Source organism: Henckelia pumila, chromosome 4, assembly GCF_033568475.1.
Source record: "Henckelia pumila isolate YLH828 chromosome 4, ASM3356847v2, whole genome shotgun sequence".
NCBI lineage: Eukaryota > Viridiplantae > Streptophyta > Magnoliopsida > Lamiales > Gesneriaceae > Henckelia > Henckelia pumila.
Genome location: NC_133123.1, coordinates 103,293,508 through 103,318,797, shown reverse-complemented (window position 1 = coordinate 103,318,797; position 25,290 = coordinate 103,293,508). Strand labels below are relative to the sequence as shown.

General features: G+C 39.4%; 1 pseudogene; it reads left to right on the top strand.

Moving 5' to 3' along the window:
- The first annotated feature begins 353 nt into the window (after window positions 1–353).
- On the top strand, window positions 354–22,603 carry LOC140861471 (protein argonaute 16-like; annotated as a pseudogene).
- Window positions 22,604–25,290: the final 2,687 nt, after the last annotated feature.

Sequence of the window (25,290 nt, the reverse complement as noted above, 5' to 3'; positions counted from 1 at the left end):
GATGAAGTAAAAAGGTGAAAATAATTATTAAAATTTGCATGTTGTGAAGTAATAGGTTGATCCGTTTAAAATTCTATATTTTCATTTTCATCTCCCCTTTTTCTCTCGATCTCCAAGTGCAAATCCATTTAGGCTTTTCCGTTCTTTCCTGCAGATCGATGTTTGCCGGCTTCCATCACTTCTGCCTGGTCTAGGGCTTCTGTGTGTATGGTGCATCGGGGTTTCTGAATATTTTGAAGGCAGCGGCGTTGACCTTGCCAGTCCCGAGCCCAGGAATCCCTTGTAGTTCCCGTGGTTGAAGCAGTGCCATCTTCCTAACCCCTTTTCGATTTCAATTCCCTGAATCTACGAGAATGGGAAGAGGCTCTTCGGAGACAAAATTGGTTCAGGAACTGATTTTAAATGCCGCCAGATTCGCCCGCCCTCAGCTGCTTGGTGTTGCTCGTCGGGCTCAGACATCTCGACCGTAACCGTGAATTTCTTCCAAGAAAGCTCTGGAGAACAAGAAGGAAATCGCCAAGCATTTAGGCCGACCTCTCATACAAACTAATCCTTATGAGGTAACTTTTACCTCTGTTGTTTTTATTTTATTAACAAAAATTATCGAATTACTCCCGTTCTGCATCCTTTTGCCGCAAGATAGGTTTTAAGCATTTTTATGAGTTGAGACTTGACTGCTTCGGAAATTTTACTATGTTGATTTTAGGATGAAGTCCATTCAAGGTTTAAGTAGATGCTTTTGATAAGTTTGATTTATATGATATCGTGGATAAGTATCATGTTTACTGAACTTAGATAAAAATTTCAGAAGTGTGTTTTCTGAGATGCAATGCATTTGGGTGGGCAGATAATTAATCCAAAACCAGGGGGAATTCGACTAACGCCACTTAAATATACAATATTTCAAAAATTACGTATGAATCTAGAAAATACATGGAATCACCCCCTCCTTGCTAGTCACTAGACCAATGTTTTGTATTCATTCCTGCCAGTGCCTTTGAGTTTAAGATTTTTTTGTGCTTTTGGGTATTTTGAAAAGTACTGGCATTTGATCTTCGAGTGTTGTTCCGCGATCACAGAATTCAATCTTTACGATTTTTTTGATCGGTCTTCGATCAAGGAAGGGTACGGGATGTTTTTGTGGATCATTTCAAATGCGTAGGTTTCTTGAAATGTGCCTTATTTGCTGCTAAAACATTTGCTATTGAATCGGTATATGGAAGAGCTCGAGTTGTGGCTCAATGGGCTGATCATGAAGACAAGATTCAAGAAGCTATTGGCGCATGCCCAGTGGACTCCATCTCGTAAGAATACCATCCATACCACTTTATCATATTTATAATTATTGTTTAATAACATGTTTTCTTGATTTGATACAATTTTTTTTATCTATATGAACTAATATCGCTTTTTGGTTCCTTGTAAATACTCATTTTTTTCATCTGAACATTGTAAGAGTGGGTGCCCAGTGAGCCAACTGTGTGGCTATGGGTTTTGATGACTCTTTGTATAAACAATCTTTTGTTTAATATTATTTACACTTTTATGGCAATGACTTTATATTACTTCATATTGTTATATTGTGATATACTATTGTTGTTTTGATAAAGACCTTGAATATACTATAGTGTATGTAAGATGTGGTAGAACATGGAGATGTCTATCATGAAATACATCTTATAGTCACTGTATATTCTAAAACCGTTCCTAGTCGATTGAGCCGTCCGATAATAAGGATAAGGATCGCTCGAGTTTGAGACTAGCATTTGCGATGCGGAGTACCACGTTTCATTGGTAGGGAACATGGAGATGTTCGAAGCATGCAAATGGATATTCATAGGATGAATAGTCGAACTACCCTATCCGGACTTTCCAAGTGGTTATCACTTATCGAGTGGATAAAGTCCGCGGTTTTGGTTGTACACCATTAGTCCTTACGACTTGAAACATCATGGAGACTCTATATGCTAGTACTGTGCTTTGACTCGTTTACCGACTCTGAGGGGGTCATCAGGTGTCGAGATTGGGTACAGTTACGACACATATAGGAGTCAATGCATTGTTGTCAAGGATTCACCACATACTTGCGAGTGTGGATATCCTATGCGATCTGAGGAGATATTAGTGTGACAAATCTCTGGCCAGAGTACTTGATGTGATTTAAGAAATGGTTTCTTAGTAGCACATGCGATGTCACTAATTTGATCTTCAAGATGTATTGCATAGTTATCGAATCTTGAGCGACTCTCGATATACCAATGGTTGTTGATTCGATCGGGATATATGGATGAAGGGAGCGTACTGTACGCTAACCAAAATCTACTGGTTCTTGTAGGCACTATCAGTGATACCTAGGGAATCATGGGGCGATGTTGCTAGGCGCTTTACCATGATTCGTTGGGCAAGTCGGAAAGTGTTGTTCCGAGTCACAAGGAGTTGTGAGCCCACGGCTAGCTGTATCCCTGAACCATTGAGGGTCACACAGTGTAATGGAGTTTTAATCCCCGTTGAGATAGTTAAATTTAAAGAGTTAAATTTAATGAACTAAGGAGTTGGACTTCTTAATTAAGAGTAAGGGAGTAGGGTTTCCTAAAATGACATAGGGATGGACATTTTTGGAAACCACTGAATTCGGATTCAGGAAAATTTATTTTGACTTTAAAACGTGCAGAAATGGTTTCTGTACACATTGGTGAAATCGGTTCATCAATCGGAGTCACGATAAATTTTATATTAATTTCTGAACGAGCGGGCTTTGCTTGTCGGGCCCCAGCTTATGATTAATGGGCCCTAAGGAGTTAGTGGCCTGCATTATAAATAAGTTATTTCAGTACAGAAATTACAAACAACAGGTCATAATTTTTGAGAGCAAAAATTCGAAAACCCTATTCTCTCTCAAAGAATTTCGGCCGCCCCCTTGCTCTGCCCGAGAAAATTCCGGTCTGTGATTTTGAATTGCAGTAAGGAATAACGAATCAAATTCGTGTATTCTCTTCGCAGAAAACTTCTGATAGATTTTCTAGTGCAATCTATCAGAGGGATTAAACCTCTGTTCGTGGACCTGATTGAAGGCGTTCATCGGTTCCAGGGAGAGACAACAAGAGCAGAATTGTTCTGTTGGTGTCCATTAATCTCGTTGCGAGATTTGAGGTAAAATTTATTTAATTGTTATTTAAATTTTACACACACGTAATTCAATCGATGAACGGTTGATACCCATACCATGGAAACGTTCCATGAAAAATTTTTAAACTTCCGCTGCACCGGGTATCGATCGTAATTGGTCTGGGAACTCGCCAGTTTTCCAACAGTGGTATCAGAGCCAGGTTGCTCAGATCAATCGATTGAATAATCAATTGTACAAAATTTTTGAGTCTCGGTTTATGAAACAAAATAAATATTTTTAATAAAAAAAAAAATTTTTTCGGGGCAAAACCCGGGCAGCGATTGGATCGCTGCCCGGTGGGGCAGCAATTGTTGCTGCCCCGGGCGGCGCCGTGGGGGCGCACAGCGCCGCCCAAGGCGGCGACCGTCGCCGCCCAGGGCGGCGCACGGCGCCGCCCAGGGCAGCGCTGTGCGCTGCACAGCGCAGCGCTGGGCGCTGCGCAGGGCAGCGCTCGGCGCTGCCCAGGGGCGGCGCTCGGCGCTGCCCAGCGCAGCGCTGGGCGCTGCGCAGGGCGGCGCTCGGCGCCGCCCAGGGCAGCGCACGGCGCCGCCCAGGGGCGGCGCCAGGCGCTGCCCTAAGGGGGCAGCCGGGCTGCCCCCGGCCCGCGCCCCGGGTGCGGGCCGACCCGGGAGTGTCCCGGGTGGCCCGCGGGAAAAATTAATTTTTAATTTTTTTATTAATTTTAATATTTAAAATTTTATTTTTGGTCCGGTCAAAAATTGTTTTTGATTGGTTCACGAGATTTCGGATCGAATTGTTCGAGTCCGTAAATTTTAAAATTAATTTTGGATAAATTTGAATTTTTGGAAAATTTTAATATTTTATCCGTAAATTGAATTTTGAAATCAATTATTTTGGTACAATTGATGATAAGATATGATCTTATGATATATTAGATAAAATATGATTTTATTTGTAAAATTGGATTTTATAGATAAAATATGATTTTATTTGATATGGAGATAAAATATGATTTTATATGTGAAATGTGATTTTATATATAAAATATGATTTTATCTTGTTTAAATTTGAATTGCCACAGCATGTTATCCAATAAATTAATTTTGAATTAAATGTTATTGGATAAGGATGATCGATTGCCATGACCAATTTTGTAGGTGTATGTTAGGAATTTACATTTTGTCTTTATTGTTGTTGGTTTTATTAATGGGCCTGGTTTATGGCCCGATATGAATGTCATATGTAATAAAAGTGGGCTTGGTTTATAGCCCGTTCCCACCCCCTAAAAATGTATCCCCTACTTGTCATTGTTATTTAATTGTAAATACATTAGATTTAGTGGGAGATCAAGATTTGAAGATGGTGGGCCCAGCAGACAATGAAGACTGAAGAAATGTAAATTGGAAGCATATGTAATAGGATTGCATTTGCATACTGCATATTACCTAGGATTGGACTAAGACCCGTGATTGGCAACCACGGGTCAATTAGAAATGGAATCGATCATCCTATATAATATGTGATATTATGATTGTATGCATGTTTAGACATAAATTGCGTGAATCCGGCAATGCATGCAATAAATTAAAAATGATGAGACAAATATTTTTATAAATAAAATCCCTCATTTTAAATATGATTTAAAATTTATATCAAGATAAATAAAGGAAATTTAAATATTGTTTAAATGTTCCTACCTTCCATCAACGGTCAATGTATGTGATGCTACCCGCGGATACGGTCCGGCTCATATTATTGGGGGGGCCCGTTCGTCGGAAAGCTGTACATTGGATCGACAAATGTTGTAAGTTGGGTGGAACTCCCATGGGATCGGCTCATATTATTGGGGGATCCACATGGCGACCGTCCATCACAACTTAATATTGATGGGTCATCTTGACATGTCACTTTAAACGGCGTCATATTATTGGGCCCTTATTGGACATGAGGTAAACACATGGGGGTTGCTTTGGAAGCAATTGGGCTCTACCTTTTGAGAATTATGGTTGGCTGATATTATTCGGGACCATAAGTTTGTCAATTGGACTCCATGTTCTCACTAAGGAAAAAGTTTCCCGTTTTCACTAGAGGGTGGTGAAATCGTTAAAATAGTGGGAGTGAGATTCATAAAATAAAATTCGCCAATTTTATGTCTTAGTAAATTATTTAAACAATCATCGATAATTGTCTGTTTTATCTCAGTAATCCACATGCTTCTGTTCTCCAACAAAACAAACTTATTGACGCAAACAATACAGAATGATTCCATAAGTTAAGATTGTCCTAAGTTCGGAAAAGATTTTCTAAAGCGTTAGAAAAGGCTTCTCCGAAAACAGCCCCGGCTGATGTAACTGCCGAAAGGTTGGCCGAACTAGAGAAATGGTTGGACCATGATCTCAAGGCCAAATGTTACATGCAAAATTGGACAAGTCTAAACAAGATGTTTTATTTGTGCCAGATTTAATTAAAAACATTATTTCTATTTCTATGCTTGATAGAGATGGTTATTCTTGTAATTTTGTGAATGGGATTTGCAATATTTACAAGAATGAATGTTTAATTGGAAATGGACAACTTGAAAACGATCTATACAATTTAAAACTAAAAGACGTTCCAGTGAATTGTATTGACAAACCGGCAACAACAAACAAAAGGAAAATCGATAGTCAAAACCCGGCAAACCTTTGGCACGCTAGACTAGGTCATATTTCCTCAAGGAGGATGAACAAGCTAGTGGGAGAGGGCATGTTTGATATGTCTGATATTAACTCTCTACCTACTTGTGAATCCTGCCTAAAAGGGAAAATGACTAAATCTCCTTTTAAGGGGAAGCCTGAACGTAGTCAAAATCTGTTGGATTTGATCCATACAGATGTTTGTGGTCCATTTAGAGTAGGGACTCAACATGGCCACACCTACTTCATTACCTTTACTGATGATTATTCTAGGTATGGGTATTTATATTTAATGAAATATAAGTCTGAAGCATTTGAAAAGTTCAAAGAATTCAAGGCTGAAGTAGAAAACAAGCTAGGTAAAAGTATTAAAGCACTTCGATCGGATCGAGGTGGAGAATACTTGAGTACCGAGTTTTTGGACTATCTAAAAGAGAATGGGATTCTCTCTCAGTGGACTCCTCCTATGACACCACAGCTTAATGGTGTATCGGAGCGCCGTAATCGAACTTTGTTGGACATGGTTCGATACATGATGAGCTTCACTGAGCTTCCACCTTCGTTTTGGGGCTATGCGCTTGAAACGGCGGTATTGTTGTTGAACAACGTCCACACTAAAGCAGTGGACAAAACACCATACGAGTTATGGAATGGCAAAGCTCCTAAGTATTCGTACTTGAGGATTTGGGGATGTCCTGCTTACGTGAAGCGGACAGTGGGAGATAAGTTGGATAGTCGATCCAGCTTGTGTTATTTTGTGGGGTATCCGAAGAATTCAATCGGATATTATTTCTATTATCCTGCTGAAACAAAGGTGTTTGTTTCGCGGAATGCCACCTTCTTGGAGAAGGAGTTCTTATTGGATAAGAAAGGCGAGATGATGGAACTCGAAGAAGTTCGAGAAGAACCCGAAATACAAAATAACGATCCCACACCTCAGGAACCATTGCTGGACACGCCTGCACCTAGAAGATCCGAGAGGACTTCTAGACCTCCAGTTCGATATGGTCTTCTTCTTGAAGAGGGTCAAGATGAACCCGACATTGGATGTGATCCAAGAAGCTTCAAGGAAGCAATTTCTGATGCGGATTCGAATTTATGGCTTGAAGCTATGCAGTCAGAATTGGATTCGATGCATACTAACCAAGTCTGGACTTTAGTGGATCCTCCCGATGGAATTGTTCCAATAGGGTGTAAATGGATCTACAAAAGAAAGCTTGGGCCTGATGGTAAGGTATTGACCTACAAGGCGCGATTGGTGGCTAAAGGTTATACTCAAAGGCAAGGAGTTGACTATGACGAAACCTTTTCACCAGTTGCAATGTTCAAGTCCATAAGAATCCTTATTGCCATAGCTGCATGGTATGACTATGAGATATGGCAAATGGATGTGAAGACTGCTTTTCTTAATGGAGACATTAAGGAAGAAATCTATATGAAGCAGCCTGAGGGGTACACATCCATGGGAAGCGAGCATAAGGTATGCAAGCTTCAGAGATCAATTTATGGTCTAAAACAAGCATCAAGAAGTTGGAACCAGAAATTTGATGAAACAATTAAAGACTTTGGTTTCATCAAGAACCCGGAGGAACCTTGCGTGTACAAGAAAGTAGTTAAGGATGCGGTGACATTCTTAGTACTTTATGTTGATGACATCCTACTCATTGGGAATGATGTAGGGATGTTGCAGTCAACAAAGATATGGTTATCAGGTAGATTTTCGATGAAGGATTTGGGTGAGGCATCCTACATTCTTGGGATACAGATCTATAGGGATAGATCTAAGAGAATGATAGGACTCACTCAATCAACCTACATCGATACCATATTGAAACGGTTTTCAATGGATGGGTCCAAGAGAGGACATCTACCCATGTGTCATGGAGTTTCTCTATCCAAGTCTATGTGTCCCAAGACTGATGCAGAGATAGAGAATATGACACATGTACCATATGCGTCAGCTATAGGTAGTATCATGTATGGGATGATATCTACCAGACCGGATGTAGCATTTGCTCTGAGTGTCACGAGCAGATATCAGTCTAATCCTGGTCAGATGCATTGGAAAGCCGTGAAGGACATTCTTAAGTACTTGCGAAGGACTAAGAATATGTTCATGGTTTATGGAGGACGAGAACTCAAACTGGAAGGCTATACCGACTCTAGCTTCCAAAGTGATGTGGATGACTCGAAGTCAACCTCTGGATTTGTGTTCATGCTCAATGGCGGTGCTGTCTCTTGGAAGAGTTCCAAGCAGGACACCACAGCGGATTCCACCACTGAGGCTGAATACATTGCAGCATCAGCTGCTGCTAAAGAGGCCGTTTGGATGAGGAATTTCGTCCAAGAGTTGGGCGTCATTCCTGAATTTGTTGGTCCAGTCCCGGTGTACTGCGACAACACGGGTGCCGTTGCTCAAGCAAAGGAACCAAGGTCTCATCAAAGATCCAAACACGTACTGAGGAAATACCACATAATCCGGGAGATTGTGGAAAGAGGAGACATCAGTGTCGAACGAGTGGCCTCTGCAGACAATATCGCTGATCCACTTACTAAGCCTTTGCCAGGACCATTGTTTGACAAACATCGCGAAGCAATGGGTCTACGTAGTATGACTAGTTGGCTATAGGGCAAGTGGGAGATTGTAAGAGTGGGTGCCCAGTGAGCCAACTGTGTGGCTATGGGTTTTGATGACTCTTTGTATAAACAATCTTTTGTTTAATATTATTTACACTTTTATGGCAATGACTTTATATTACTTCATATTGTTATATTGTGATATACTATTGTTGTTTTGATAAAGACCTTGAATATACTATAGTGTATGTAAGATGTGGTAGAACATGGAGATGTCTATCATGAAATACATCTTATAGTCACTGTATATTCTAAAACCGTTCCTAGTCGATTGAGCCGTCCGATAATAAGGATAAGGATCGCTCGAGTTTGAGACTAGCATTTGCGATGCGGAGTACCACGTTTCATTGGTAGGGAACATGGAGATGTTCGAAGCATGCAAATGGATATTCATAGGATGAATAGTCGAACTACCCTATCCGGACTTTCCAAGTGGTTATCACTTATCGAGTGGATAAAGTCCGCGGTTTTGGTTGTACACCATTAGTCCTTACGACTTGAAACATCATGGAGACTCTATATGCTAGTACTGTGCTTTGACTCGTTTACCGACTCTGAGGGGGTCATCAGGTGTCGAGATTGGGTACAGTTACGACACATATAGGAGTCAATGCATTGTTGTCAAGGATTCACCACATACTTGCGAGTGTGGATATCCTATGCGATCTGAGGAGATATTAGTGTGACAAATCTCTGGCCAGAGTACTTGATGTGATTTAAGAAATGGTTTCTTAGTAGCACATGCGATGTCACTAATTTGATCTTCAAGATGTATTGCATAGTTATCGAATCTTGAGCGACTCTCGATATACCAATGGTTGTTGATTCGATCGGGATATATGGATGAAGGGACCGTACTGTACGCTAACCAAAATCTACTGGTTCTTGTAGGCACTATCAGTGATACCTAGGGAATCATGGGGCGATGTTGCTAGGCGCTTTACCAGGATTCGTTGGGCAAGTCGGAAAGTGTTGTTCCGAGTCACAAGGAGTTGTGAGCCCACGGCTAGCTGTATCCCTGAACCATTGAGGGTCACACAGTGTAATGGAGTTTTAATCCCCGTTGAGATAGTTAAATTTAAAGAGTTAAATTTAATGAACTAAGGAGTTGGACTTCTTAATTAAGAGTAAGGGAGTAGGGTTTCCTAAAATGACATAGGGATGGACATTTTTGGAAACCACTGAATTCGGATTCAGGAAAATTTATTTTGACTTTAAAACGTGCAGAAATGGTTTCTGTACACATTGGTGAAATCGGTTCATCAATCGGAGTCACGATAAATTTTATATTAATTTCTGAACGAGCGGGCTTTGCTTGTCGGGCCCCAGCTTATGATTAATGGGCCCTAAGGAGTTAGTGGCCTGCATTATAAATAAGTTATTTCAGTACAGAAATTACAAACAACAGGTCATAATTTTTGAGAGCAAAAATTCGAAAACCCTATTCTCTCTCAAAGAATTTCGGCCGCCCCCTTTGCTCTGCCCGAGAAAATTCCGGTCTGTGATTTTGAATTGCAGTAAGGAATAACGAATCAAATTCGTGTATTCTCTTCGCAGAAAACTTCTGATAGATTTTCTAGTGCAATCTATCAGAGGGATTAAACCTCTGTTCGTGGACCTGATTGAAGGCGTTCATCGGTTCCAGGGAGAGAAAACAAGAGCAGAATTGTTCTGTTGGTGTCCATTAATCTCGTTGCGAGATTTGAGGTAAAATTTATTTAATTGTTATTTAAATTTTACACACACGTAATTCAATCGATGAACGGTTGATACCCATACCATGGAAACGTTCCATGAAAAATTTTTAAACTTCCGCTGCACCGGGTATCGATCGTAATTGGTCTGGGAACTCGCCAGTTTTCCAACAAACATCAGGTTTGTGGAGAGGTCTGACCTGCCAGCCTTCGAATTTATAATCTTCGTCATCCCAGAGGAAAATGCAGATGATATGTTTGAGGAAATTGTGAAATTTCTTGTTTTGATGAGTATATTTAATTCTTTTTTCTTCAAATTCAGCTACACATTTTCATTTGAGTAGATTGTGAACATTCGTCTTATCTCTTAGAATATTTGCAATGGGTTCCTTAATTTCTATTAAACGAACATGAAGCTATTTCGAGAATAGTACAGTCTTTTCCCCTAAATTTATGGACACAGTGATGGGATTCTTTCTCTGTTCCATGCTTTTCTTTTCTTTCTTTTTTTTGGTTTTTTTCCATATCAGTTGAAGATCTGTCGGTTTTTTTGTTCTTGGGATGCATTACTTTCTTCTGGTTTTGTTGTGTCTAACGTCTGGGATATGCAGGTAACCTAAGATGATTTTATTATAATTATTTTCATAGTATCCTTTTAATAAAGATGATCGTTGTTCAGTTGTTTATAGACTGCAGTGGCTTGCGAAGTCAATGTTTTGCTATCGCTAATATGATTTTGGTGCGTCTAACCTAGCTTTTGTTTTATTTACTTTTTTTGTGTTTCGACAATGAACATTTGAAGGAAATAATATCTTTGTTATATCAGTTGCTTTATGATTTTGAACTGTTGCAATCATTGAGTTTCACTTCAAAGTTTTTTGTGTTTACTGTTTCACTTATTGTTCTAGGTTTTTAGTTCTACTGAGTAATGGAACGCCAGCTTTACCACCAAATGCAAATTTACAAGAAGCAGCACTACCTAATGAAAGAGTGGGTGCCCAGTGAGCCAACTTGTGGCTAAGGGCTTTGATGACTCTTTGTATAAACAATCTTTTGTTTAATATAATTTACACTTTTATTAATGGCAATGGCTTTGTCTTTCTTCATATTGTGATATTGTGATATACTATTGTTGTTTTGATAAAGACCTTGAATATACTATAGTGTATGTAAGATGTGGTAGAACATGGGGATGTCTATCATGAAACGCATCTTATAGTCACTGTATATTCTAAACTGTTCCTAGTCGATTGAGCCGTCCGATAATAAGGATAAGGATCGCTCGAGTTTGAGACTAGCATTTGCGATGCGGAGTACCACGTTTCATTGGTAAGGAACATGGAGATGTTCGAAGCATGCAAATGGATATTCATATGATGAATGATCAAACTACCCTATCCGGACTTTCCAAGTGGTTATCACTTATCGAGTGGATATAGTCCGCGGTTTTGGTTGTACACCATTAGTCCTTACTACTTGAGACATCATTGAGACTCTATATGCTAGTACTGTGCTTTGACTCGTTTACCGACTCTATTGGGGTCATCAGGTGTCGGGATTGGGTACAGTTACAACACATATAGGAGTCGATGCTTTGTTGTCAAGGATTCACCACATACTTGCGAGTGTGGATATCCTATGCGATCTGAGGAGATATTAGTGTGACGAATCTCTGGCCAGAGTACATGATGTGATTTAAGAAATGGTTTCTTAGTAGCACATGCGATGTCACTATTTGATCTTCAAGATGCATTGCATAGTTATCGAATCTCGAGCGACTCTTGACATACCAATGGTTGTTGATTCGATCGGGATATTTGGATGAAGGGACCGTACTGTACGCTAACCAAAATCTACTGGTTCTTGTAGGCACTATCAGTGATACCTAGGGAATCATGGGGCGATGTTGCTAGGCGCTCATACCATGATTCGATGGGCAAGTCGGAAATTGTTGTTCCGAGTCACAAGGAGTTGTGAGCCCACGGCTAGCTGTATCCCTGAACCATTGAGGGTCACACAGTGTAATGGATTTTTAATCCTTGTTGAGATAGTTAAATTTAAAGAGTTAAATTTAATGAACGAAGAAGTTGGACTTCTTATTTAAGAGTAGAGGAGTAAGATTTCCTAAAATGACATAGGGATGGCCATTTTTGGAAATCACTGAATTCGGATTCAGAAAAATTTATCTTGACTTTAAAAGGTGCAGAAATGGTTTCTGTGCACATTGGTGAAATCGGTTTATCAATCGGAGTCACGATGAATTTTATATTAATTTCTGAACATGCGGGCTTTGCTTGTCGGGCTTGAACTTATGACTAATGGGCCCTAAGCTGTTAGTGGCCTACATTATAAATAAGTTATTGCAGTACAGAAATTACACACAACAGGTCACAAGGATTTTTCGAAAACCCTAGTTAATTTTAAAAGGTGGCCGTCCCCCCTCTCTCCCTCTACTTGAGAAAAATCCAGCCTGTGATTTTGAATTACAGTCTGGTTTAACGGATCAAATTCGTTAATCTCTTCGTAGAAAACTTCTGATAGATTTTCTAGTGCAATCTATCAGAGGGATTAAATATCCGTTCGTGGACCTGATTGAAGAACAGTTCGTCCATCAGTTCCGGGGATATACAACAAGAGCAGAGAAATCTGTTGGCGTCCAAAATCTCGATTCGAGCTTAAAGGTAAAAATTTTATAATTGTTATTTAATTTTTACACACACAATTTAATCGTAAGGTTGATACCCATTATGGAATCGTTCCATACAAAAATTTTAAACTTCCGCTGCACCGGGTATCAATCATAGTTGATCTGATCGCCGCGTTCTCCAACAGTGGTATCAGAGCCAGGTTGCTCAGATCAAGCGATTAAATTAATCGATTGTACAAAAAATTTTTAGGCCTCGGTTTTTTGAAACAAAATAAATATTGAAAAAATAAAAATATTTTTTCGGGCAAAAACCCGGGCAGCGATTGGATCGCTGCCCGGGGCAGGGGCAGCGATCGTCGCTGCCCGGCGCTGCCCAGGGCAGCGATCGTCGCTGCCCGGCCCAGGAATGTCCTGGGCGGCCCGCGGGAAAAATTATTTTTAATTTTTTAAATTAAATTTTAATATGTTAAAATTCTATTTTTGGTCCGATCGAAAATTGTTTTGATTGGTTCACGAGGCGTCGGATCGAATTGTTCGAGTCCGAAAATTTTAAAATTGATTTTTGGATAAATTTGAATTTTTGGAAAATTTTAATATTTTATCCTTTAATTGAATTTTGAAATTAATTATTTTTGGTACAATTGATGATAAGATATGATCTTATGGATATATTGAGTAAAATATGATTTTATGTATAAAATTGGATTTTATAGATAAAATATGATTTTATTTGATAAAAAGATAAAATATGATTTTATATGTAAAATATGATTTTATATGTAAAATAAGATTTTATGTATGAAATATGATTTTATCCTTTTAAATTTAAATTGTCATTGCATGTTATCCAATAAATTAATTTTGAATTAAATGTTATTGGATAAGGATGATCGATTGCCATGACCAATTTTGTAGGTGTATGTTAGGAATTTACATTTGTTTTATTGTTGTTGGTTTTATTAATGGGCCTGGTTTATGGCCCAATATGAATGTCATATGTAATAAAAGTGGGCTTGGTTTATGGCTCGTTCCCACCCCTTAAAAATGTATCCCCTACTTGTCATTGTTATTTATTGTAAATATATTAGATTTAGTGGGAGATCAAGATTTGAAGATGGAGGTGGGCCCAGCAGACAATAAAGACAAAAGAAATGTAAATTGGAAGCAAATGTAATAGGATTGCAATGCATACTGCATATTACCTAGGATTGGACTAAGACTCGTGATTGGCAACCACGGGTCGATTAGAAATGGAATCGATCATCCTATATAATATGTGATATTATAGTTGTATGCATGTTTTAGACATAATTGTGTGAATCCGGCAAGCATACAAAATTTTTAAAAAATGATGAGACAAATTTTTATAATTAAAAATCCCTCATTTTAAATATGATTTAAAATTGATATCAAGATAAATAAAGGAAATTTAAATTTGTTTAAATTTTCCTACCTTCCATCAACGATCAATGTATGAGATGCTACCCGCGGATACGGTCCGGCTCATATTATTGGGGGGGCCCATTCGTCGGAAAGCTGTACATTGGATCGACACATGTTGTAAGTTGGGTGGAACTCCCATGGGATCGGCTCATATTATTGGGGGATCCACATGGCGACCGTCCATCACAACTTAATATTGATGGGTCATCTTGACATGTCACAATAAACGGCGTCATATTATTGGGCCCTTATTGGACATGAGGTAAAAACGTGGAGGTTGCTTTGGAAGCAATTGGGCTCTACCTTTGAAAATTATGGTTGGCTGATATTATTCGGGACCATAGTTTGTCAATTGGACTCCATGTTCTCACTAAGGAAAACAGTTTCCCGTTTTCACTAGAGGGTAGTGAAATCGTTAAAATAGTGGGAGTGAGATTCATAAAATAAATTTCGCCTATTTTATGTCTTAGTAAATTGCTTAAAAAATCACTGATATTTGTCTGTTTCTTTTCAGTATTTCATAAGATGAATTCGCGTAATCCACTTTTCTCGATCCTCGAACAAAATAAGTTGACTGGCGCAAACTATACGGAATGGTTCCGTAAGTTGAAGATTTTCTTGACTTCGGAGAAGATTCTCTACGTGTTAGAAAAATCTCCTCCGAAGGAAGCACCAGCTGACGTAAGTCCGGAGGAGTAAGCCAAGCTTGATACATGGTGGGACCATGATATCAAGACCAAATGCTATATGCAAGCCTCGATGTCTGATGAACTCCAGAGGCGATTTGAGGACACCGTGAATGCTGCTGACATTCACGTTCAACTCAAGGAACTTTTTGGGGCTCAATCGAGGGCTGAAAGGTTCGCTACTGTAAAGGAGCTAATGACGTGTCGCATGCGTGAAGGGACTTCGGTCCGTGATCATGGGGTACGAGTAATTTGGCTCATACAGAAGTTGGTAACCCTTGATTTGGTGTTGGAGCATGAACTCAACGTGGACTTACTACTTCTGTCTCTTCCTTCTTCGTTTGACGGATTTGTGGTAAATTTCAATATGAACAAGATAGAGGCCTCCCTTGAAGAGATGGTCAATATCCTTGTGACATATGAATCCACATTAAAGAAGGATAAACCGGCTTTCTTGGTGGGCTCCTCTTCTTCTGCTAAGAAGGGCCAAGTACAAAGGGTAAGAAACGTTCTGCCCCACCCAAGAAAATCGAACCCGAGAAGAAGTACAAGACAAAGGCTTCAAACATGAAAAAATCCAAGGATGTTTGCCATTACTGCAAGAAGCCCGGTCATTGGAAGCGTAAATGCAAGGAATATCTAGAGCAGTTGCGAACTGCAAAGGGTATGTTCTATATTGAAATAAATGTTTCACTTAATACTACTTCTTGGGTATTGGATACCGGATGTGGATCTCACATTTGCAATGATTTGCAGGTGATGACAAGAAGTCGCAGGCTTAGGATGGGTGAGACCCAGCTGAGGCTCGGAAATGGTTCCAGAGTTGAAGCAAAAGCCGTGGGAGATGTTTATTTAATTTTGCAGAACGGTTTTAAGTTACTTTTAAGAGATGTTTTATTTGTTCCGGATTTGATTAAAAACATTATTTCTGTTTCTATGCTTGATAGAGATGGTTATTCTTGCAATTTTGTGAATGAGATTTGCAATATTTACAAGAATGAATGTTTGATTGGAAATGGACAACTTGAAAACGATCTATACAACTTAAAACTAAAAGACGTTCCAATAAATTATGTTGATAAACCGGCAACAACAAACAAAAGGAAAATCGATAGCCAAAACCCGGCAAACCTTTGGCACGCTAGGCTAGGTCATATTTTACTCAAGGAGGATGAACAAGCTAGTGGGAGAGGGCATGTTTGATATGTCTGATATTAACTCTCTACCTACTTGTGAATCCTGCCTAAAAGGAAAAATGACTAAATCTCCTTTTAAGGGGAAACCTGAGCGTAGTCAAAATCTATTGGATTTGATCCATACAGATGTTTGTGGTCCATTTAGAGTTGGGACTCAATATGGCCACACCTACTTCATTACCTTTACTGATGATTATTCAAGGTATGGGTATTTATATTTAATGAAATATAAGTCTGAAGCATTTGAAAAGTTCAAAGAATTCAAGGCTGAAGTAGAAAACAAGCTAGGTAAAAGTATTAAAGCACTTCGATCGGATCGAGGTGGAGAATACTTGAGTACCGAGTTTTTGGACTATCTAAAAGAGAATGGGATTCTCTCTCAGTGGACTCCTCCTATGACACCACAGCTTAATGGTGTATCGGAGCGTCGTAATCGAACTTTGTTGGACATGGTTCGATCCATGATGAGCTTCATTGAGCTTCCACCTTCGTTTTGGGGCTATGCGCTTGAAACGGCGGTATTGTTGTTGAACAACGTCCACACTAAAGCAGTGGACAAAACACCATACAAGTTATGGAATGGCAAAGCTCCTAAGTATTCGTACTTGAGGATTTGGGGATGTCCTGCTTACGTGAAGCGGACAGTGGGAGATAAGTTAGATAGTCGATCCAGCTTATGTTATTTTGTAGGGTATCCGAAGAATTCAATCGGATATTATTTCTATTATCCTGCTGAAACAAAGGTGTTTGTTTCAAGGAATGCCACCTTCTTGGAGAAGGAGTTCTTATTGGATAAGAAAGGCGAGATGATGGAACTCGAAGAAATTCGAGAAGAACCCGAAATACAAAATAACGATCCTACACCTCAGGAACCATTGCTGGACACGCCTGTACCTAGAAGATCCGAGAGGACTTCTAGACCTCCTATTCGATATGGTCTTCTTCTTGAAGGGGATCAAGATGAACCCGATGTTGGATGTGATCCAAGAAACTTCAAGGAAGCAATTTCTGATGCGGATTCAAATTTATGGCTTGAAGCTATGCAGTCGGAAATAGATTCGATGCATACAAAACAAGTTTGGTCTTTAGTAGATCCTCCCGATGGAATTGTTCCAATAGGGTGTAAATGGATCTACAAGAGAAAGCTTGGGCCTGATGGTAAGGTATTGACCTACAAGGCGCGATTGGTGGCAAAAGGTTATACTCAAAGACAAGGAGTTGACTATGATGAAACCTTTTCACCAGTTGCAATGTTCAAGTCCATAAGAATCTTTATTGCCATAGCTGCATGGTATGACTATGAGATATGACAAATGGATGTGAAGACTGCTTTTCTTAATGGAGACATTAAGGAAGAAATCTATATGAAGCAGCCTGAGGGGTACACATCCATGGGAAGCGAGCATAAGGTATGCAAGCTTCAGAGATCAATTTATGGTCTAAAACAAGCATCAAGAAGTTGGAACCAAAAATTTGATGAAACAATAAAAGATTTTGGTTTCATCAAGAATCCGGAGGAACCATGCGTGTACAAGAAAGTAGTTAAGGATGCTGTGACATTCTTAGTACTTTATGTTGATGACATCCTACTCATTGGGAATGATGTAGGGATGTTGCAGTCAACAAAGATATGGTTATCAGGTAGATTCTCGATGAAGGATTTGGGTGAGGCATCCTATATTCTTGGGATACAGATCTATAGAGATAGATCTAAGAGAATGATAGGACTCACTCAATCAACCTACATCGACACCATATTGAAACGGTTTTCAATGGATGGGTCCAAGAGAGGACATCTACCCATGTGTCATGGAGTTTCTCTATCCAAGTCTATGTGTCCCAAGACTGATGAAGAGATAGAGAAAATGACACATGTACCATATGCGTCAGCCATAGGTAGTATCATGTATGGGATGATATCTACCAGACCGGATGTAGCATTTGCTCTGAGTGTCACGAGCAGATATCAAGCTAATCCCGATCAAATGCATTGGAAAGCCGTGAAGGACATTCTTAAGTACTTACGAAGGACTAAGAATATGTTCATGGTATATGGAGGAAGAGAACTAAAATTGGAAGGCTATACCGACTCTAGCTTCCAAAGTGACGTGGATGACTCGAAGTCAACCTCTGGATTTGTGTTCATGCTCAATGGCAGTGCTGTCTCTTGGAAGAGTTCCAAGCAGGACACCACAGCGGATTCCACCACTGAAGCAGAATACATTGCAACATCAGCTGCTGCTAAAGAGGCCGTTTGGATGAGGAATTTCGTCCAAGAGTTGGGCGTCATTCCTGAAGTTGTTGGTCCAGTCCCGGTGTACTGTGACAACACGGGTGCCGTTGCTCAGGCAAAGGAACCAAGGTCTCATCAAAGATTCAAACACGTACTGAGGAAATACCACATCATCTGGGAGATTGTGGAAAGAGGAGACATCACTGTCGAAAGAGTGGCCTCTGCAGACAATATCGCTGATCCACTTACTAAGCCCTTGCCAGGACCATTATTTGACAAACATCGCGAAGCAATGGGTCTACGTAGTATGACTAGTTGGCTATAGGGCAAGTGGGAGATTGAAAGAGTGGGTGCCCGGTGAGCCAACTTGTGGCTAAGGGCTTTGATGACTTTTTGTATAAACAATTTTTTGTTTAATATAATTTACACTTTTATTAATGGCAATGGCTTTGTCTTTCTTCATATTGTGATATTGTGATATACTATTGTTGTTTTGATAAAGACCTTGAATATACTATAGTGTATGTAAGATGTGGTAGAACATGGGGATGTCTATCATGAAACGCATCTTATACTCACTGTATATTCTAAACTGTTCCTAGTCGATTGAGCCGTCCGATAATAAGGATAAGGATCGCTCGAGTTTGAGACTAGCATTTGCGATGCGGAGTACCACGTTTCATTGGTAAGAAACATGGAGATGTTCGAAGCATGCAAATGGATATTCATATGATGAATGATCGAACTACCCTATCCGGACTTTCCAAGTGGTTATCACTTATCGAGTGGATATAGTCCGCGGTTTTGGTTGTACACCATTAGTCCTTACTACTTGAGACATCATTGAGACTCTATATGCTAGTACTGTGCTTTGACTCGTTTACCGACTCTATTGGGGTCATCAGGTGTCGGGATTGGGTACAGTTACAACACATATAGGAGTCGATGCTTTGTTGTCAAGGATTCACCACATACTTGCGAGTGTGGATATCCTATGCGATCTGAGGAGATATTAGTGTGACGAATCTCTGGCCAGAGTACATGATGTGATTTAAGAAATGGTTTCTTAGTAGCACATGCGATGTCACTATTTGATCTTCAAGATGCATTGCATAGTTATCGAATCTCGAGCGACTCTCGATATACCAATGGTTGTTGATTCGATCGGGATATTTGGATGAAGGGACCGTACTGTACGCTAACCAAAATCTACTGGTTCTTGTATGCACTATCAGTGATACCTAGGGAATCATGGGGCGATGTTGCTAGGCGCTCATACCATGATTCGATGGGCAAGTCGGAAATTGTTGTTCCGAGTCACAAGGAGTTGTGAGCCCACGGCTAGCTGTATCCCTGAACCATTGAGGGTCACACAGTGTAATGGATTTTTAATCCCCGTTGAGATAGTTAAATTTAAAGAGTTAAATTTAATGAACGAAGAAATTGGACTTCTTATTTAAGAGTAGAGGAGTAAGATTTCCTAAAATGACATAGGGATGGCCATTTTTGGAAATCACTGAATTCGGATTCAGAAAAATTTATCTTGACTTTAAAAGGTGCAGAAATGGTTTCTGTGCACATTGGTGAAATTGGTTTATCAATCGGAGTCACGATGAATTTTATATTAATTTCTGAACATGCGGGCTTTGCTTGTCGGGCTTGAACTTATGACTAATGGGCCCTAAGCTGTTAGTGGCCTATATTATAAATAAGTTATTGCAGTACAGAAATTACACACAACAGGTCACAAGGATTTTTCGAAAACCCTAGTTAATTTTAAAAGGTGGCCGTCCCCCCTCTCTCCCTCTACTTGAGAAAAATCCAGCCTGTGATTTTGAATTACAGTCTGGTTTAACGGATCAAATTCGTTAATCTCTTCGTAGAAAACTTCTGATAGATTTTCTAGTGCAATCTATCAGAGGGATTAAATATCCGTTCGTGGACCTGATTGAAGAACAGTTTGTCCATCAGTTCCAGGGATATACAACAAGAGCAGAGAAATCTGTTGGCGTCCAAAATCTCGATTCGAGATTAAAGGTAAAAATTTTATAATTGTTATTTAATTTTTACACACACAATTTAATCGTAAGGTTGATACCCATTATGGAATCGTTCCATACAAAAATTTTAAACTTCCGCTGCACCGGGTATCAATCATAGTTGATCTGATCGCCGCGTTCTCCAACACCTAAGAGGTCTATAATTGACCGAACTGGATTCGGTACTTCCGGACGACCCATCTCTTTGCTCGCAAATCACTTCAAAGTCTCACTCAGATGTCCAAATGAAATATTTTATCAGTACAGTGTAAACTATATTACCCTGCTATATTTTCCAAGTATAGTAATGAGCATACAAGTGAATAATTAGATAGTCCATTCTGAATGCAGGTTTCTATTAGTTCTGAGGATAATGGAGTGGTTGACAGCAAAAGAATTGGGAGGAAGATCGCTGAAAAACTTTACCAAACATACTCTTCTGAATTTGCTGGAAAGACATTTGCTTATGATGGGGAAAAATGTCTATACACAGTGGGGCCGTTGCCGCAGAACACGTTGGAACTTACGGTGATTCTAGAGGAATCTATTGCCAAGAAGTAACGTCCATCATTGACCTTTATTTACTTGTTTTTGTGCTGTTTTTTTCCTGGTAAATGCTGACTGAGTCCGTTGCATAGTCCTAGGATCCCTTCTGATTATGGAGATGAAAGTGGCTCTGGGAAAAGATCAAAGCACTCTCTGCAGTTGAAGGATTTTAAAGTAGAGATAAGTTATGCTGCAAAAATACCCTTGAAGTCCATCTCTCTTGCCGTTCAAGGAGCCAAAGCAGAAAATGTGCAAGATGGTCTGAGGGTCCTGGATGTCATATTGAGATAGAAAGAAGCTAATAAGTATACCAAGAATACCTTTTTGATAGCATATATGTATTTTTTCTATCATCTTGTACATAACAAATGGATATTGGCGCAGAGGCTGCCTTTTAGTTCGGAAATCGTTCTTTCATGATGACACATGGACGTTCAGTGATGTTGGAGGAGGTGTAGCTGCTGTGAAAGGGTTCTATTCTAGCTTTCTTCCTACTCATGGTGGTTTATCTCTAAATATGGGTATTACTCATCTTGTTTTATCTTCCTATATTTTCCTTTTCATATGGTTTTCTTCATGTATAAGAACCACAAAAGTTTGTTCTGTTAGATGTATCCTCAACAATGATCTTGAAACCGGGACCTATTGTGGATTTCCTGCTTGCTAACCCGAATTTAAAGGATCGTTGCAATATTGACTTGGACAAAGTAAATGGTTCTTAACTATTTGCAGTCGCTTTCTTTGACCATTATTTCAGTTATGTTTGTCATGATTGTGAGTCTGGAGCACAGGCCAAGAGGATGCTCAAGAATCTGAGGGTTAAGGCCAGACATAACAACATGGAGTTCAAAATTATAGGTTTGAGTGAGAAACCATGCAATCAGCAGTTGTGAGTAAATAAGTATCTTGCAGTGTTTTGCCTTCATTCCTTCCTGTGGTTATCTTTTCAGTTTTTCATTGGAAGTGAAAAATGGTGGTACTGATAGAGATAATGGTGAGATTTTGGAGATCACTGTTTTTGACTACTTTGTGAAACACCGTGGTCAAGAACTAACATTTTCGGCATACATGACATGCCTTGATGTTGGAAAACCAAAACGACCAAACTATTTGCCTTTGGAGGTATATAGTTTTTTGGTAATTGTCTTATGAACTCTACTGCAAATTTCTTTCTAAAATTTCTTTATTTATCTTTCTTCAATTAAAGCTATGTTCTCTAGTCTCTCTTCAAAGATACAAGAAGGCGTTGTCAGGAATGCAGAGAGCATCCTTAGTTGAACAATCAAGGCAGAAAGTGCAAGTTTGCTTTGATTTTTGGATGGGTCCTCGACGTGCCAAAGGTACTTCTAGCTTACTCAAGTTGATAGACGGATAAGTTTTTAAAGTGAAAGTTTGCTTTGATTTTTGGTTGTAAGTTGCTCTTAACCAAACCTCAAGATATTTCGAGCATACTCCAGTTTTTTCCCTAAATTTCGAGCATTGTCCAGTTTGTATTAATGCATCTTGTCGATTTGGATTGATTCAATAGGATAACAGATCCAGAACTTTATGAATAACAGTGCTAGTTAGTTGACAATATTTGGGTATGTTTGTTTGCTATATTTCCTCATCGACCATTGTTGATTAGTTTTTGAGTTTTTGACGTATTTTGCAGCCTATTTGGCTAACAAGACAAAGTGAAGAACACAGGCTTTGTGTGTTTTTCAAAATAATCATTTCATATTTTTAAGGTGCAACAATTGGCATTGTGATAGTAATCTGTTTCTACTAGCAACTGTGTTTTTATACGGATGTTACTGCCGAGGGAGTCAAGGAAGAAATAAATAGGTCTCCTTCACTTAAGATTTGCCCTGACTTTTGTATTCAGAGTATGGTTGAACAATCAGAAGTTCTCTTACAAAGGTTAGCCATCGGCCAAACTGATTATAATTGAACATTAAGTGGTGAGTCTGGTGACGACTTGTATCATGTTAATTAATTTATGGGATTAATTAGCTTCGTCTGAAGGTTTTCAGTATTTATCATCATAAGTCTAGTTCGTGTTTTATGGGATTAAATGTCTTATGAATCTTGTCAGTACCTATCATAGTGATTAGATCAAGTGGAAGGATGAAATCAAGAAAAAATAATTTTTGATTAAAGTCTGTCATTGTTATTAATTATTTTTTCAGGACCTGAATATAGGCGTTGCATTATATATGGATTGCTTTTGGAGGTGATGGTTGGCTTTACGAGTGGGTGGGCGAAGTACAGGGCCGACCTGAATGTGTTTGGGTTTTGCGTGTTAAGTTTAGAATATGATTTTCATCCATTTACTTGTACAATTCTATGCTTTGTTCACGCCTCTAGTCCCTAGTTTCTGAAATTTTTTTTTGTATTTTTTTGTAGTGTGCATTGCATTAGAATTTAATTTCGAGTGATTTGTAATACTAAAAAATTGTATATTAAATTTTATTTTTGAAATTTTAAATTTTGGTTTATTTATAATATTGAAAATTTTATATTATTTTTAATTTTTTTTTGTTTTTTAGAATGTCTTTTACTTCGTCAATTAGTGAAATTGCCGAAGTATAAGCATATCTTTTGCTTTGAAAATTTCATTAAAAATCGAAGTAAAAGAATACATTTTACTTCGGCAATTTCTTTAATTGACGAAGTATAAGCATATGTTTTACTTCGTAACTTATGAAAAGAGCGAAGTAAAATATATGTTTTTACTTCGGCACCGGTCCAATTCTGCTTCCAAAAAATGACCAAAGACTTCGGTAATTTAAGGTATAAGACTTCGGCGATTCAACGAAGTAAAAAGGTACCCTATTACTTCACGTGACACTACTTCGGTAATTAAGTGCCTACGACTTCGGTTATTAACCGAAGTCTTAAGAGATTTTTCTACTAGTGATGTGAGCTAATCAATCAATATCTAATCAGGTGATCACCCGTCAACGGATATGACATCATTCCCATTGTAGTAGCCCGTACCCTAATTGAGTAATTAAAGGATTAATGCTAATTAATTGAATTGGGTATTGGACGGATCGGAAGCTCCGAAGGCACAATCGGAAGCTCCGAACAGGATCGAAAGCTCCGATGAGCGATCGGAGGCACCGATGTTATTACGTCAGGCATGACGTGTGGTTGGATCGGAAGCTCCGATCAGGACCGGAGGCTCCGATCACCCCTATCCGGAGTCAACAAGTGATATTTTGACACGTGGCAGATCAGGATCTTCGGAAGCTCCGATGGCAGGATCGGACGTTCCGATCGGGGTTCGGACGTTCCGATCAAGGATCGGAAGTTCCGATCGTTGTCTATAAATAGAAGGCCGAGGCTTCACTTTCAATTGCCAATTCCGAGTTCTCCTTTCTATTCTAGTCCTTTTGGAGCTGTTCTAGTCTTCTTAGGCTTGGTCCGGAGGTCGGCGGGGCGTTCGGTAGTCGTAGCGGAGTCGTGCCCAAATTCTGGAGGCATCGACATCAAAGGGCTAACGACGGACGAAGGTATAGCTTTGCTCCCTATAAATATTTAGGAGTATGCAATAGCTTAGTTAAGGCTTTTAGAGCACTTTAATGATAGTAGTATCATTTGGCAGTGTAGAGCAGACTATAGGCGTGGACCTAGAGTTGGTAGAGCTTGCACTGTATTGAGGTACGAAAGTACTGTTCGAGATATCCTGACTGAGTATGCATGTATTATGTGACTGCATGATTTATATGCCATGATATTATGCTGCATTCATTTGCATCTTGCTATATCTCTTTCGAGATGTCTGTTAGTAGGGTTGTACCCTATCTTGTTAGTGGATGGACTTCCATCGATTTGGGTCTGGTGTATCCACAGTTATCTCGGTATGGGAGCCACCTCCTGAAGCGACGGCACAGCGTGCTACATACCAGGGCCCGGTCTGTCTCTGTTATCTGATCCTTGACCTCGAGTCTATAGGGAGTTCACTTTGCATGCATGTATACTCATACTCTCGCACTGAGCGTTTTATGTTCACGTCTCGTACTCTGTATTTTCTGGACACCCTATTCCATGGGGCAGGTTTGCGATTGGACGAGGAGGGTGGATCCAGGAGGGGCTAGTCAGCGGTTGGCCGGCTGGAGCTTCGCTTAGGTTTTATTACTGTTGTTTGGGTTTATACAGCTATTCGATTTGGTTGTATATTATTGGATAAATTACAGATTCCTTTACTTGGGATTGTATTTTGTTTATGGATTTCGCAGTTTTATTCTGATATCTGTTTTATTAAGTTAATTGCATGCCTAAGTTCAGTTTAGTAGGTGATCCGGGTAAGGGTCACTACATTTATGGTATCAAAGCGTGCAAAAGAATTCTTGGGATTTAGTCTCATCTTGAGGTATTTT